Below are 17,722 nucleotides of genomic sequence, written 5' to 3'. Positions count from 1 at the left end.
TTCACCCATAGGACGAGTTTGAGGAGTCTTAGCACGAGCGCAGACATCACAGGCAGAGAGACATAGGAACTCACATCACGAGACAAAGACGGTCACCAGTAGAGCCACGAGACTAATTTGTTAGTTCTAGTTATCCCTGTATGGCCACAAAACACAGAATCATGTAACTCATTCAGCAAATTAAAGGAAAGGTGTCCCGAAAAATTTTTTGGGATATTTTATTGCTTTTAGTATGTTGTTAAAATAAATTTTATTTATTTGTGTTTTATTTTTTTCTTTCTTTTACTTCTCTATGGGGTCTGCCATTTTTTTTTCATCTCTGTGTGTATCGATTAATGACACATACGGAGATGGAATACGGCACATACATCCCCATAGAGAATGCGAACGGGAGCCGTTCCATTCACTATGGTGTACGCCGTCTGTGTGGGAACGGCGCATGCGCCGCTCCCACACAGTCCAAAAGGAAGGTCTTTGGCAGAGCGACATCCGGCGCCATTTTCATGTGGACCGGAAGCCGCAGCCAGACGACTACTTCCGGTCGCGGCTTCCGTCCATATGTTTAGAAGCAAGGACTAGGAGCGGAGGGAGCGGCGAGAGCGGCAGGGACAGCGGTGGCGGCAGGAGCAGTGTGTGTATGTTCGAGTTATACTGTGTGATTACCACTGTATCTAATCCTCCTACACTGTGCATTCGCTCAAAAAATGGCGGCACACAGTGTAGGAGGTTTGAACATTCAACCCCCTCCTTTCTCCTGGCACAAGCCAGGAGAAAGGATGGGGGATTGTTCGAGCACACTAGAGCGAGTGTGTCTTCTCCAATTTTGCAGCATAAAGCAATGAGGTTGCTTTACCAGATGCCAATGCTGCACTTTTGGGAATTGCTCCCTCTAGTGACCATCACATGGAAATGTTATAAATTATAATCGAATTTATAATATTTCCTGACTTGTGAAAAAGTTTTAAAAATTAGTACAATGTGTAATCATTTATATACTAACTGTTTAACTAAAAAAAAAATTCTAGCGACACATTCCCTTTAACCCCTTAAGCACACAGCCTTGTTTTGGCCTTAAAGAGGCTCTGTCACCAGATTTTGCAACCCCTATCTGCTATTGCAGCAGATAGGCGCTGCAATGTAGATTACAGTAACGTTTTTATTTTTAAAAAACGAGCATTTTTGGCCAAGTTATGACCATTTTTGTATTTATGCAAATGAGGCTTGCAAAAGTCCAAGTGGGTGTGTTTAAAAGTAAAAGGCCAAGTGGGCTTGTATTATGTGCATACATCGGGGCGTTTTTAATACTTTTACTAGCTGGGCGTTCTGATGAGAAGTATCATCCACTTCTCTTCAGAACGCCCAGCTTCTGCCAGATCACGCTGTGACGTCACTCACAGGTCCTGCATCGTGTCAGACGAGCGAGGACACATCGGCACCAGAGGCTACAGTTGATTCTGCAGCAGCATCAGCGTTTGCAGGTAAGTAGCTACATCGACTTACCTGCTAACGCCGATGCTGCTGCAGAATCAACTGAAGCCTCTGGTGCCGATGTGTCCTCGTCCGTCTGACACGATGCAGGACCTGTGAGTGACGTCACAGCGTGATCTGGCAGAAGCTGGGCGTTCTGAAGAGAAGTGGATGATACTTCTCGTCAGAGCGCACAGCTAGTAAAAGTATTAAAAACGCCCCGATGTACGCACATAATACACGCCCACTTGGACTTTTACTTTTAAACACACCCACTTGGACTTTTGCAAGCCTCATTTGCATAACTACAAAAATGGTCATAACTTGGCCAAAAATGCTCGTTTTTTAAAAATAAAAATGTTACTGTAATCTACATTGCAGCGCCTATCTGCTGCAATAGCAGATACGGGTTGTAAAATCTGGTGACAGAGCCTCTTTAAGGCTCAGAGCCCATTTTTCAAATCTGACATATTTCACTTTATGTGGTAATAACGTCGGAATGCTTAAACCTATCCAAGCGATTCTGAGATTCTTTTCTCGTGACACATTGGGCTTTATGTTAGTCGTAAAATTTGGACGATATATTCAGTGTTTATTAGTGAAAAATTGCAAAATTTAGAGAACATTTATAAAAAATTGCATTTTTCAGAATTTAAATGCTTCTGCTTGTAAAACAGACGGTTATACCACCCAAAATAGTTACTAGTTCACATTTCCCATATGTCTACTTTAGATTGGCATCGTTTTATTTTTCTTGGACGTTACAAGGCTTAGAACATAAACAGCAATTTCTCATATTTTTAAGAAAATTTCAAAAGCCTTTTTTTTAAGGTACCTGTTCAGTTCCGAAGTGGCTTTGAGGGGCCTATGTATTAGAAACCCCCATGAAACACCCCATTTTGAAAACTAGACCCCCTCAAAGTATTCACAACAGCATTTAGAAAGTTTATTTAACCCTTCAGGCATTTCACAGAAATTAAAGCAAAGTAGAGGGGAAATTTGCAAATTAAATTTTTCTTGCTGAATTTAAATTGTATTCAATTTTTTTCTGTAACACAGAAGGTTTTACCAGAGAAACACTACTAAATATGTATTGTCCAGATTCTGCAGTTTTTAGAAATGTCCCACATGTGGCTCTAGTGGCTCGTGGACTAAAACACAAGCCCCAGAAGCAAAGAAGCACCTAGTACATTTTGAGGCCTCTTTTTTTATTAGAATATATTTTCGGCAGCATGCCAAGTTTGAAGAGGTGTTGAGGTGCCAAAGCAGTAGGAATCCCACAAAAGTGACCCCCATTTCGAAAACTACACCCCTCAAGGAATTAATTTATGGTTGCTGTTACCATTTTGACCCCACAGTTTTTACACAGCACGTATTTGAATTGGGCTGTGAAATTAAAAAAAATGAAATTTTTTCCAATAAGATGTCATTTTTGATAAAAATTTCTTCTTTTCACAGGGAACAAAATACCCCATTTTGTTGCCCAATTTCTCCTGAGTGCAGCAATACCCCATTTGTGGCGATAAACTGTCGTTTAAGCCCATAGGAGGCCTCAGAAGGGAAGGAGCGCTGTGTGTTCTTTGGAGTGCAGATTTTGCTGGATATGTTTTCTGGTGCCATGTTGCATTTGCAGAGCCCCAGAGGTATCAAAGCAATAGAAACCCACCAGAAGTGACCCCATTTTGGAAACTACACCCCTCAAGGAATTAATTGATGGGTAATGTGACCATTTAGACCCCATGGTTTCTTCACAGAACTTATTTTAATTGGGATGGGAATTTAAAAAAATATATTTTTTTCCAATAATATGTAGTTTTAGCTCAAAATGTCTTATTTTTACAAGAAATAAAATACTCAATTTTGTTGCCCAATTTGTCCTGAGGGCAGCAATGCCCCATTTGTGGTGATAAACTGGCGTTTGGGCCCATGGGAGGGCTCAGAAGCAAAGGAGCGCTATTTGTTCTTTGGAGTCCAGATTTTGCTGGATTGGTTTTCGGGTGCCATGTTGCATTTGCAGAGCCCCAGAGGTATCAAAGCAATGGAAACCCACAAGAAGTGACGCCATTTTGGAAACTACAACCCTCAAGGAATTCATTTATTGGTGTTGTGACCATTTTTACCCCATAGTTTTTTCACATAACTTATTTGAATTGGGCTGGGAATTCAAACAAAATTTATTTTTTCCAATAATATGTAGTTTTGACTGAAAATTTCTTATTTTCACAAGAAATAAAATACCCCATTTTGTTGCCCAATTTGTCCTGAGTGCGGCAATGCCCAATTTGTGATGATAAACTGACATTTGGGCCCATGGGAGGGCTCAGAAGGAAAGGACCACCATTTGGCCTACTGGGGATTTTCTGGTGCGAAGTCATGTATGCAGAAGCCCCTGAGGTACCAGTACAGTTGAACCCCCCAAGAAGTAAGACTGGGGTAGATTAAAAATCAGGGGATGTATGATACATTTTGATGCACTCTTTGATACGGAGCCTTAGTTTTTCAGGACACGTGTCACATTGATATATTGTGTCCTTCCTTATCCCCCTCTTATAGCAGACTTTGTACCTCTTTTGACTTTTTCCTTTCTTGCCAGTTTGGGGAACTTCTCCTGGAAAGTGTTGCCCTACTACGATGCGTGTGGCCCCGCTTCCAGAAGTACTGGGTGCCGCCCCTTCTTGGTCCCTAAAAATTAGTTTCTTGATAACCACCTCTTGAAATTCCAGGAAAGTTCCTGTCTGGCCTGCACATCGACGTAGCACGTACACATTGTACAATTCCATCTGTATGATGTGCACGGCCAGCTTCTTATACTACACCGCATGGCGCTGTAGGGCTTCAGGGCTTGATCTGACAAGTCCACCCCTCCCATGTACCTATTGTAGTCCAGGATGCTGTCTGGTTTGGGGGTCTCTGTACTGGTACCTCGTACAGGTACATGGGTACAGGTGTGGCATCTCTCTTGTCCTTGTACTTGACACACAATATGTTGCTGCTGGATTGTGCCCTGCTCTCACCCCTTCTGAGTGTTTGCCCAAGCAGAGTCTTAGGGAGGCCTCTCAGATTTCTTCTAGCAGTGCCGCATGCCGCAGGACTTCTGGAAGTGAGGCACTTGAAGAGCGGGACGCTGGTATAAAAATTATCCAGGTAGAGTTGGTAACCCTGGTCCAGCAGTGGATGCACCAAATCCCACACAATTTTTGCATTAACTCACAGTAAGGGGGGGCATTCTGGGGGCTGAATACTGGTGTCCTTCCCTTCATATATCCTAAATTTGTAGGTATACCCTGATGCACTCTCACACAGCTTATACATCTTCACACCATACCTTTTTTATGTCTTATGGCGTTTGCACAATAAAATACATTTTGTAAAAAATCATTCACTTTTTGTGTTACCATATAAGAGCCAGAACATTTTTATTTTTCCATCAATAAAGCCATGCGAGGACTTATTTTTTTGTGTAACGAACTGTAGTTTCAATCAGAACCATTTTTAGGTACATGCGACTTTTTGATCTCTTTTTATTCCATTATTTGGGAGGTGAGGTGACCAAACAATTGTGATTGTGGTACGGTTTATTATTATTTTCTTTTACGGCATTCACCGTGCGGGATAAATAACGACATCATTTTGGAGTTCAGGCCGTTACGGACGCGGCGATACCAATTATGTATAGTTTATTTATCTATTTTTATTAATAATAAAGGACGGATAGGGGAAAAAGGGGGTTTTTACTTTTATTACTTTTAAAACTTTTATTTTCTTATTTTTACACATCTTTTTTTAACTTTTTTTTAACTTTATTACTTTGTCCCACTAGGGGACTTGAGGGCAGGAGGCCCTGATCGCTATTCTAATACACTGCACTACATGCATAGTGCAGTGTATTAGAGCTGTCAGCTACTCACTGACAGCAAGCATAGTGGGTCCTGACTTTGTCAGGACCCACTAGGCTTCCGTCGACGGCATAGCCGGACGCCATTGTTTGGTGTCCGGTTGCCATAGTCACCATCGCCGGCCGCTATCGTGTAGCAGGCCGGCGATGGCAGCTTAACCCCTAAAAAGCTGTGATCTCTATTGAACGCAGCTTTTAAGGGGTTAATCAGCGGGGACACAGCGATCGGTCCCCGCTGTAGGAGCTGTGACAGCTGCTGTACGAGACAGCAAATGTCACAGCTCCTGCAGGTGTCGGGAGGACGGCCGAAACGGCCGTTACTCCCGAGACGTACTATTAGGTCATGGAGCGCGAACGTTACAGCTACCATGACCTAATAGTACGTCCAGGAGAGGGAAGGGGTTAAACCTGAACTGTGGAGTTACAAACAATCTCCCAGGAATGGTTTGCGGATCGAGTTGCTGACATTCTTTAATCTCAGTTGCAAGATCAGGCGATATTGCAGAAACCACTATCCCCTTAGATAAAATAGGTTCAGGATGAACATTGGGGAGCTGTGGGGAACAGAAAATTCGAGATAATGCGTCGGCCCTGACATTTTTAGACCCAGGTCTGTAGGTTACAATAAAGTCAAATCTGGTAAAGAACAAGGCCCACCTAGCTTGTCTGGGATTGAGTCTTTTGGCTGATTCTAAAAAAGTCAGGTTTTTATGGTCAGTCAGTACAGTAATTTGATGTCTAGCCGAGGGATGCACGATGCATCGAAACTTCGATACTGTTTCGATACTCTGCATCCCCAAACGGTTCGATACCGTTATTTCATGGATTTCGATACTTAGCTGCGCAGCAGCACAGCTCAGTATTGTAACACATGAATGTATGAGAGCGGGTGTTAGGGATCTGCCAGGTACTTCATCTAGCTATACTCCTGGGATTAATCAATCCACACCTGAGGCCAGACCTGTTCGACTGACACCATCTCCCACCAACCAGGGTGGCAGGCTCAGGAGTGGGAGAGCCTATCGCGGCCTGGTCTCTCGGAGTTAGCTCCGCCCCCTGCCCTTTATTACCTGCCCTGTGCTCTCCCTCAGTGCTTGTAATTCTTTTGGATTCCTGGCCCCACTGCTGCTTGCTCCAGCCTGCTTCTGCCGTGCTTCTGCCTTGCTGCAGTTCTGCTTGACCTGCTTTGCTTGCCCTGGCTTGCTCCTGTCTCCGTGCCCGCTCGGGTGTACTCACTTCGTCCTGGTCCTGACTGTTCGTTCGCCGCCCCGTTTCCTCGTGGCGTTCCGTGGCTACTGCCCCTTCCCTTGCGTGTTCCCTGTTTGTCTTCCAGTGCACTTAGCCAGCGTAGGGACCGCCGCCCAGTTGTACCTCGTCGCCTAGGGCGGGTCGTTGCAAGTAGGCAGGGACAGGGCGGTGGGTAGATTAGGGCTCACTTTCCCTTCACCTCCTTCCTGCCATTACATAATTACAAGCCCTTACCTAGTCTACCCTTTCTCCTACGCTGACGCTATCATGGACCCCCTTGAGACCCTGACCCAGCAGATGCAGGGCCTCTCCCTACAGGTCCAGGCCCTGGCCCAAAGGGTCAATCAGGGTGACGCTGCTTTAGTAGTACCCCTCACCTCACCTCTAGAACCCGACCTCAAGTTACCTGACCGGTTTTCAGGGGACCGTAAGACGTTTCTCTCCTTCCGGGAGAGTTGCAGACTGTATTTCCGCCTAAAGCCCCACTCCTCAGGTTCCGAGAACCAGCGGGTGGGTATCATCATATCCCGACTCCAGGAAGGGCCCCAAGAGTGGGCCTTCTCCTTGGCTCCTGACGCCCCTGAACTTTCCTCTGTTGATCGTTTTTTCTCTGCCCTCGGACTCATTTACGACGAGACTGACAGGACTGCTTTAGCCGAGAGTCAGCTGGTGACCTTACGTCAGGGTAGGAGACCGGTTGAGGAGTACTGTTCTGATTTTAGGAAGTGGTGCGTAGCTTCTCAGTGGAACGATCCGGCCCTAAGGTGCCAGTTTAGGTTAGGATTATCTGACGCCCTGAAGGATCTGCTGGTTAGCTACCCCTCGCCTGACTCCCTTGACCAGGTTATGGCCCTAGCAGTACGACTTGACCGACGTCTCAGGGAACGTCAGCTAGAACGCTTCAGTGTGCTCCCCTCTGACTTTTCTGCGATTCCCCCCGAGGTCCCGTCTCCTCGCCCCTCCACGGAGGACTCGGAGGTACCTATGCAACTCGGGGCCTCCATGTCCCCTCGACAACGTAGGGAGTTTCGCAGAATGAATGGTCTCTGCTTCTACTGTGGGGACGACAAGCATCTACTGAACACCTGTCCCAGGCGCAAGAATAAGAAGCCGGAAAACTTCCGCGCCTAAGTGATCATCGGGGAGGTCACTTGGGCGCACAGGTATTTCCCGTTAATGTGAAACGCAATAAAATTTTGCTTCCCTTTCAGGTCTCGTTTGCTGGCCGGTCTGCCACGGGCAGTGCTTTCGTGGATTCTGGCTCATCTGCTAATATCATGTCTGTGGAATTTGCTATGTCTCTAAAGATGCCTTGTATTGATTTACCTTATCCTATCCCTGTAGTAGGAATCGACTCAACCCCCCTTGCTAATGGTTATTTTACTCAGCATACTCCTGTTTTTGAACTCCTGGTTGGCTCCATGCATTTGGAGCAGTGCTCTGTACTGGTGATGCAGGGATTATCGTCTGATCTGGTTTTAGGCCTTCCCTGGTTGCAGTTGCATAATCCCACATTTGATTGGAATACTGGGGATCTCACCAAATGGGGTAATGAATGTCTTATGTCATGTTTTTCCGTTAACTCTATTTCTCCCCGGGAGGAGGTAAACACGCTTCCTGAATAATAAAGGGGCTAGAAAAGTCAGGCTGACAATTTTCCCTCAGTACTTGAAAGACGGATCTTAAATGTTGAACATGAGAGGACCAATCAGGAGAAAACACAAGAATATCGTCCAGATACACAACCACAAATTGTCCAATAAAATTTCTGAAAATATCATTAAGCAGGTTCTGAATAACCACTGGAGCTTTACTTAAACCAAAAGGCATGACCAAATACTCAAAATCACCGTCTGGAGTATTAAATGCTGTCTTCCACTCATCCCCTTTGCGGATACGAACCAAATTGTAGGCCCCGCATAAATCTAGTTTATAGAACCACCTGGCTCCTGAGATCTGATTAAACAGGTCCGGGATGGAAGGGGATATTGATTCTAAAAGGTAATCTTATTTAATTAACGGAAGTTGATACAGGGTCTTATACTGCCATCTTTCTTATCAACAAAGAAAAAACCTGCACCCACCGGAGAGGTAGATGGATGAATATGACCCTTACGGAGACTGTCTTTAATATAATCCTTCATGGCCAGTATTTCCAGAGCAGAAAGATTATAAATACGTCCCATAGGCAGCTTAGCATTAGGGAGAAGTATAATGGGGCTGTTGTACGGCCTATGGGAAGGGAGGGTATTTACAACCGATTTCAGAAAAGACATTCTGAAAATCTTAAATACACTCAGGCAACGATAGTGCGTTGCAAGATACATTCGTAGTAGACAAAGACATGCAAGAATCATAACATTTAGAATTCCACTTAAAGGGAATGTGTCGCTAGAAATTTGTAATTTTTTTTTTTTAGTTTAACAGTTAGTATATACATGATTAGAGATTGTCTTATTTTTTTTAATTTTTTCACAAGTCAGGAAATGTTATAAATTAGATTCTAATTTATAACATTTCCCTGTGCTGGTCACTAGAGGGAGCAATTCCCAAAATTGCAGCATTTGCATGTGGTAAAGCAACCACATTGCTTTATGCTGCAAAATTGGTGTAGACACACACGCTCTAGTGAGCTCACAGAATCCCCCCTCCCTTATCCTGGCTAGTGCCAGAAGAAAGTAGGGGATTTAATGTTCAAACCTACTACACTGTGTGCCGCCATTTTTTGAGCGAATGCACTGTGTAGTAGGCTTACATACTGTGGTAATCACACAGTAAAACATGAACAAACACAGACATAACTTACCTGCTCCTGCCGCTGCCGCCGCTCCCTTCGCTCGCTCCGCTCCTAGTACTTGCTTCTAATCACATGTCCGGAAGCCGCGACCGGAAGTAGTCATCTTACTGTCCGGCCGCGGCTTCCGGTCCACATGAAAATGGCGCCGGATGTCGCTCGGCCGAAGACCTTCCTTTTGGACTGTGTGGGAGCGGCGCATGCGCCGTTCCCACACAGACGGCGTACACCATAGTGAATGGAACGGCTGCCGTTCGCATTCTCTATGGGGATGTATGTGCCATATTCCATCTCTGTATGTGTCGTTAATCGACACATACAGAGATGAAAAAAAAATGGCAGCCCCCATAGTGACGTAAAAGTTAGAAAAAATAAAAAAGTAAAACACAAACACACAAATAAATAAAATTTATTTTAATAATACACTAAAATCCAATTTATATATATAAAAAAAAAAAATTTGCGACACCCGTCGTTTAATCCAATCTACTTTTACCCAATCAATAACAGGATGTGTCTGCAAACATGGAATACCCAATATTATCTCAGAAGGCAAATTTTCTAGAATAAATGTAGAGATTAGTTCCGTATGCAAGGTACCCACTTCCAAAGTAACAGGTGGATTAGAGAACTTGACCGACCTCTAAGAGAGAGGGGTATTATCTATAGCAGATACTTTGACCGGGGTACTGAGCTGAACAAGGAGGACAGCCAATCTTTTTGCAATCTGAAAATCCAAGAAATTAGCCGCAGGACCACAATCTACAAAAGCTCGACCAGAAATACAAACATTATTAAACCATACATTAACAGGCAAAATAATTTTTTTAGAAAATGTGGGAAAAACCTGGTTGCCCAGGTAGCATTCCCGGGCACCATCTCGGCGCTGAAGCTTTCCAGAGGTGGAAGTTCTGGACGTTTTGGAACAGTTCTTGAGCCTATGACCAGCGTCCCCGCAATAGAAACACAGCCCTCTGCGTTTCCGAAAAAGTCTCCGTTCTTGAGAAGACATAGTGGAGCCCAACTGTATGGACTATTGTACATCAAATAAAGGGATCTCAGTGCAGGGAATGGGAGAGGCTATTGCTGATTTTTCATTTTCTCGCTCTCGTAGTCGTCGGACAAGACGCACAACAAGAGTCGTGGTAAGTCAAGGGTAGAGTGTAATTTATTAGGAAATCTTCAAGGCTTCAGAAAGGCCTCGGCAAAGTTGACATCGGAGTGCTGCATTATTCCACTGTGAAGAGACGGACCACTGTCTAAATTCTGAACAATAATTTTCGTCAGGATGCCGCCCTTGCTGGAGTGATAAAATATTGGCCTCAGCCCCTGCAGTGATATCTGGTTCTCCATATATTACACCTAGGGCCTCAAAGAAGGTCTCCGCAGAAAAAAGTTCAGGGGCATAAGATCTCAACAAAAAGGCCCAGGTTTGAGGATCTCCCTGCAAAAGTGACATGATGAGACCAACTCGCTGCTGCTCAGTCCCGGAAGAAATAGGTCTTAGCCGAAAATAAAACGTACAGCTCTCCCGAAAATTAATAAACGACTTATGATCAACAGAAAAACGTTTAGGTAAGTTCACTTTAGGTTCTACTGGAGTTGCGACTGGAACGACTGCTTGGTCTTGCGCAGTTTCATGATGACAAACCCATTCGGACAGATCTTGTACCAGGTTAGTCAGATCATGCATCTGTTCCACCAGGACGTGCACATTTTTAAAGGCTTGTGATTATGTTATGGAATCACTAGTTGAGCAATTCCCAGAGTGAGAGCTGATGGAATTGCTATGTGAGCGATTCCTCAAAGGCAGCTGGAGACTGTCAAGAGCAAGCATGCAAGTAAATCCTCTACCTCAAAACCGTCACAACTCTGACCAGCAAAGTCTAAGGCTACTTTATGGTCTTCACCAGAGCCCACCGCAAGGCAGGTTGGACTTGGCTGCATAGAACCCAGGTTGCTTTAACAGAATTCGGTGTTGGATAAAGGGTGAAATGCCAGGCAATACCAGAACAGATAACAAGACAGCCAGAGGGCAAACAGAAAGTCCAAATCACAAAGCTAGAGGATATCAGGAAGTGCAGAGGTCAAAACCAGCCAGAGCAGAATGTCCAAATCAGTAAGGAAGGGGTAAATCCAGTGTCAAGCAAAGGTCCAGTTCAAATAGTCAAAGGTACAGGTTATAATCAGCAGCTTGATCAAACACATGCAAACAAGGAGAATCACAAGCAAAGGAGACAGAACCAACCAAATTTAAATACTCCACCCTTCAATCTGATAGAAAGAAATACAGAGAAGTGGGGTAGGTTCTGCAACTAAAACCAGAGCCTCCCAGAAGCTAGACTAGTAGTCATGGCAATCTTAAAGGGACGGAGGTTTCCTAACAGCACGCTTGCCCTTTGCGCTACAAAGACTCTGTAATACAGCGCTGTACAGAGGCATTATATGATGATACACAGACTGCTTCCGGCTCTATAGTCTAGAGCCATAAAAACTCCATGTGCCTCTGTACAGCCTCCAGGTGCATAAGACCTCATGCAGAAAGTCAACTGATACTGTGCTTTATTGTACTGTCACCTATATACATATTCAGTAAAGGAAGGTATTGCATGTTAATGTGGGCATAGAAATAAAGAAATTAGCAAGACAGCAACTAGGGGTTTAGTCATACTCACCCCCATTGTTCCAAGGAGTGACATCCTCTGGCTTTTGGACCCTTCACAGATAATTATACAATGTAATAAATTGCTGAACCTTTTAGATTTTTCCAGTAACAACTCAGATTAGGAATCAAGATCCTATTAATACAGAATTCTACTGCACTCATTGTTGTGTCCGACAAATTAGAAGAAGCATTTTCTATTTCTTTTATCAAATCTGATAATCAACAAACAATCTATTATTGGCCCAGGACAATGCATTTACTGGCATTGTGCACACAAATAATTATGGTGATAAGATTGAACGGGTTGAAAGGATTATACACCTCACACAGCAGACAAGTAGCACAGGGGGAGATGGAGGGGATTTTATGTATAGACTCCGTTGTAGGCACAACAGATTAATACAGTTTTAACCTTGTACAAACAAAACTGGATTTCTTGGGCAGCAGGGGGACATTAAACTAATGGACATTTACACAGCAACACCAGAGGTATTATCTAACACAGTATTTGTACATTGGCTCTAAAATGGCCACAATGCCCAAAAATAACTAATAACCGACCATGTAATCCAACGTTACTTGAGTCCTCCACAGGGAAAGACACTCTTTGCTGCATCTCTCCTGACTGGCAAAGAGAAGGGAATCCTGATTGGAGAATCCCTTTATGGCAGTCATAGGCATAGGATAGAGGTGACCATACAAATTAGATCAATGTCAGCTGAACCTGTTGATTTGACCGGACGACTATGGCGCTGTCCATGCACTTCCTCGAGGGCAGATGTTGGGGGAAGAAGGATTGGGCATGTTGGATTTCAACATGTCCGATCCTTTGTTCCCCGGGAGATTACCTGCTGCTAATGTGTCTGATCACAGCTTTTTCCCCTTTATTCATTGTAAAGACGTACACACACGGCTCTATTATTGGATACTCCTACTTATAAATGAAACTCCAAGAATAGCTGTATATTAGATAAGTAATAGTTACATTTTGCAAAACTATAACTCCCAGCATGCCCTGACAGCCATACATTGCGAGTTGCAACAGCTGGATAGCCAAAGTTTGAGAGCCTGCTACAGGCTTTAAGCCTTAGTCACATGAACATATTTCTCGTCAGTGTGAACCCATACAAGTCAATGGGGCTATTGCATTTTTGCGGACCAGACTCGCTCATTGAAATCTATGGGTACGTGAAAAATCAGACAGCACATCAGTTGGTAAGAAATGCAGAAATAAAAAGACATTAAACTAAGAAGTGCTTGCCTAGGAGAAAAACGTATGACAGACAGAAACCACACAGACGCAAAGCGGACATTCATATGCATGAAAAACGCCCCTTTTCTTTGCTGGCTGAATCGAACATGCCCAAGTTAATAAGCCCTTAGCGTGTCTGGACGTGCTCTTTGCACTGTGTTCAGTCCGGGACATGAGGCCGACATATTACGACCATATATTACGGACCGAACACGGTCGTGTGCATGGGGCCTAAAGGGTCTTTTACACAGGCCAACAGTAGGCCGGGGAAGCGAACGCCAATCAACAAGACATCGTTGACCAGCGCTCGTTTGCTCCTGTCACAAGGAGCTATGGATGGGGACGAGCGGTCGTTACTCTGATCGCTCGTCCCCATACATTATCATCATGTCGGCAGCGCATCTCCCTGTTTACACAGGGAGACGCGCTGCTGACAATGATAATATTTAACTTTTTAAAAAATATACAATCAGAAGATGATCAAGCATTTGCTCGTTCATCTGCTGATCGCTGCCCTGTTTACGCAGGGAAATTATCGGCAAAGAGCGTTGTACGAACACTCGTCTGCACGATAATCGGCCAGTGTAAAAGGGCCTGAACTCAATGCATAATATCATTGTCACTTCCAGATTGGAGATAAAACGTCATGCTAATGGGCACAGGATTTGTAAACTGGGCTGGAGAATGTAATCAATGTCAATTAGAAACAAGTAACGCACTTTTCAATTTGACCCTTTTGTTGCTGAAGATTATCTTGTTGCTGAATATTCACATAATGAATGATTGCTTCTTATCCTGGGTCAAGGCAGTGTTACAATTGGTTATTGACAGAACCTGCTTTAATCATTTCTTTATTTGTTCCAGCGCTTCTTTTAATAATGGTCCGATTCAAGATCATTGCTTAGCCTTTATCTGAACAAGGTCAGATCTGATCTTCAAAGTTATCACATTGACTGTAAATATGTAGATTAAAGGCACAGCGGCTTCTCACTGTCATTTACCACCCAGGACTTTAAATGGATCGAAGTTCTATAATAAGACATGTAAAAGATAGTGTTTATTTTTATAGATCCTGAATAATTGAAGCGGCGTGGATGTGCTTATCAGGTGTCCACAGGGAGACGTTTTGGTTCAATAATCATCTTGGTAAATCAGGCTAAATATATAATATTTTAGCATTGCTTCTAGGGAGGAACACCTCAGTTATACGGCATCCGATGAAATATCCCACAATTTTTTGTTATCTGTCGTAGTTCATATCAATCTGAGAGAAAAAAATAAACACTATATGCCTCCATATAAAATCGGAGGCATAAAGAGGTAGCGTATGGGTCCACAGACATCTATAAGTGCCGTACCACAGCACCGTACAATTTAGACCCGTTTTCCGGCCTTGTGCATGAACCCCCAGGGTATGTTCACACACACTATTTACGGACGTAATTCAGGCGTTTTACGCCTGGAATTACGGCCGAAAATACTGCTTGAAAGCGTCGGCAAACATCTGCCCATTCATTTGAATGGGTTTTACGATGTACTGTGCGGACTGTCATTTTTTTTAAGCGTCGCTGTCAAAAGACGGGGCGTAAAAAAAGATGCCCGCGTCAAAGAAGTGCATGTCACTTCTTGGGACGTAATTGGAGCCGTTTTCCATTGACTCCATAGAAAAACAGCTCCAATTACGTCCGTAATAGATGCCGCGAAAAACACCTGCACATGCCATTACGTCTGAAATTCAGGAGCTGTTTTTGCATGAAAACAGCTCCGTAATTTCAGCCGTAACGGACGTGCACGTGTGAACATACGCTTACTGCCAATGACTTCACATAACATCATATTTATAGATCAAAAACTTGATGTACTTTGCAAAATATATTAATTTTTATAGTATAATAAACCTAGCAATAATACATTAATGTTCATTTAGACATAGTGCACTTTAGTACTATAATACTTCTTTTTATATGCATGGGTGGACTATAGGCCCCGGAGCTTGCTACCACTGCAACTTGTGCTGTGACTTCAATGTTTTTCTATGGGAAAAAAAAACTGGAGGCAAACTTGCGACCATAGCAACTATTCTGACCATGTTGCAATTTTACCATGGCTCACAAGCAACGTTGTGTCGCCATGGAGTCTTAGTTTTACGTATGACAGCTACAGTAGCAACTGTGGCATAACTTGCATGTAACTAGCAGAAAAGGCTGGGTTCACATGTCGCAGTCAAAATGCATATTTTTTTCTGTGAGCACTGCAAAACTGCACTGTTTTGAGGCAATATTCAGAAAATTGCGGCAAAATTGCATGGTTTTGCAGCACATCACTGCAAAAAACACATTTTGACCGCGAGGTGTGAACCCCGTCTAACATTTCCAACTCGTGCTTGTCTAATGCCTCATGCACACAACAATGTGCGCCGGCCAGGTCACGTCAGTGATCTGTGGAAAGATAGGACATTCCCTATCTTTCCACGGATCGGAGAATCGGGTCAGTTTTCACGGACCCGATTCACCCGCTATAGTGAACGGGTCCGTGATCAGTTGCCACTCGGATGCCGTGAAAAACGGCACGAGTGGCACTCGGTCGTGTGCAACTGGACTTGGCTTCACACACAGTGTTTTTAGGAAAAATGGCACGTTCTTTACGCTGGATTCACACACAGTGTTTTGCTGCGTTTTGGTGTGCTTTTCGTGGTGTTTTTAATTACATTTTTTGCTGCGATTTTTGAGTGGCCAGATGTTACATTTAAGTCTATAGGAAAATATCAAATGCACTACACACACCTGCTTTGGTTTGTGGCGTTTTTGAGCCAATTTTGTGGTCAGTGGCTTTTTTTTCCAAACACAGGATGCTCTTTGTGTGGTGTTATTTCAGGTGTTTTTCAAAAACGCCAGAAAAACGAATGTACAAACTAAATACCCCACCTAAAACTCCACTACAAATGGCATAAAAAACGCTGGTAACATTTTAACAAAGTGGCGTTTTTAGAAGCATTTTGTCTAAACAGTTAAAAAAGTGAAATATCTATGTGTTCAGGAAGCCATTTACCTGGCGTTTTTGGCCTTTTTTTTTTTGCGGCAAAAAAAGCTGCGGTCAGATGTTAGCTGGAAGTCAATGCTGAAATGTAGAACGCACTACAAACATTGCATTTGCTTAGGTGTTTTGTTTTTTTTCTTCTCGTTTTTCTTGCCTTTTTGGCTCATTGAAAATCGCAGCAAGGTTTGGTTTAGGGTATGTTCACACAGCTTATTTACGGACGTAATTCGGGCGTTTTGCGCCTCGATTTACGTCCGAAAATGCGGCTCGATAGCGTCGACAAACATCTGCCCATTCATTTGAATGGGTCTTACGATGTTCTGTTCCAACGGTCATTTTGTTTACGCCCCGCTGTCAAAAGGCGGGGCGTAAATAGACGCCCGCGTCAAAGAAGTGTCTGTCACTTCTTCAGACGTTAAATGGAGCCGTTTTCCATTGACTCCATGGAAAAACAGCTCCATTTACGTCCGTAATTGATGCAGCGAAAAAGCGCCTCAACATGCCATGACGGCTGAAATTACGGAGCTTTTTTCTCCTGAAAACAGCCCCGTAATTTCAGCCGTAACGGATGCTGCCGTGTGAACATACCCTTAGAGTTTTTGCCAGCAGTTAGTGGCGTTTTTCTCCAATAGACCTCCAGAGGGTTTTTTTTCCTTCTTAAAAAAACCCCATATGTGTCAATGTGTTTTGCGTTTTTTATGTCTTTTTTGTGCCATTTTTTCAGCATAAGTGTAAGTCCACACTTAATTGTGGGAAATCCACATTGTATTACAGTAACAGCAAAGTGGATGAGATCTGAACAAATCTCATGCACACGCTGCGTAAAAAAACTGTTGAAAAAACATTCATAAATTGACCTGCGGTGCGTTTTTTTTAATCAACAGCATGTCAATTTGGAATCGACGATTTTTTCTTTTGTGGTGTTTCCGCTGCAAAAATTGCAACTCATCTCTATGCTATTTTCCGCAGCAGTCATTCCTGTCGAAAATCTGCACCAGTTTAGTGCCATTTTTTTCGACAGTATTCCATGGACCAGGGCGGATACGCTGTGTACTTTTATGCAGTGTATCCTACCTGTGTGAACATACCCTAAAGGCTAGGATCACACACAGAGTTTTGATGGCAGTTTTTGGCTCACTCTTTTGAACCAAAGGCACACACACACACGATGAAGTTTTTGAGGGAGTTATTGGCCAGTCATGCCCCAGGAGCTGGTATAGATTTCTGCTATAATTTACCCCAGTTTCTGGCGTTAATTATAGTAAATGGACCATGGGAGTCCCCACTCCTTGTAAGCCTGCATTCACACGACCATGTTACGTCCGTAATGGACGGAATGTATTTCTGCCGGAAGTCCCGGACCGA

The sequence above is a fragment of the Rhinoderma darwinii genome, chromosome 1 (assembly GCF_050947455.1).
Source record: "Rhinoderma darwinii isolate aRhiDar2 chromosome 1, aRhiDar2.hap1, whole genome shotgun sequence".
Taxonomy (NCBI): domain Eukaryota; kingdom Metazoa; phylum Chordata; class Amphibia; order Anura; family Rhinodermatidae; genus Rhinoderma; species Rhinoderma darwinii.
Note: the sequence above shows the minus strand (reverse complement) of the source record.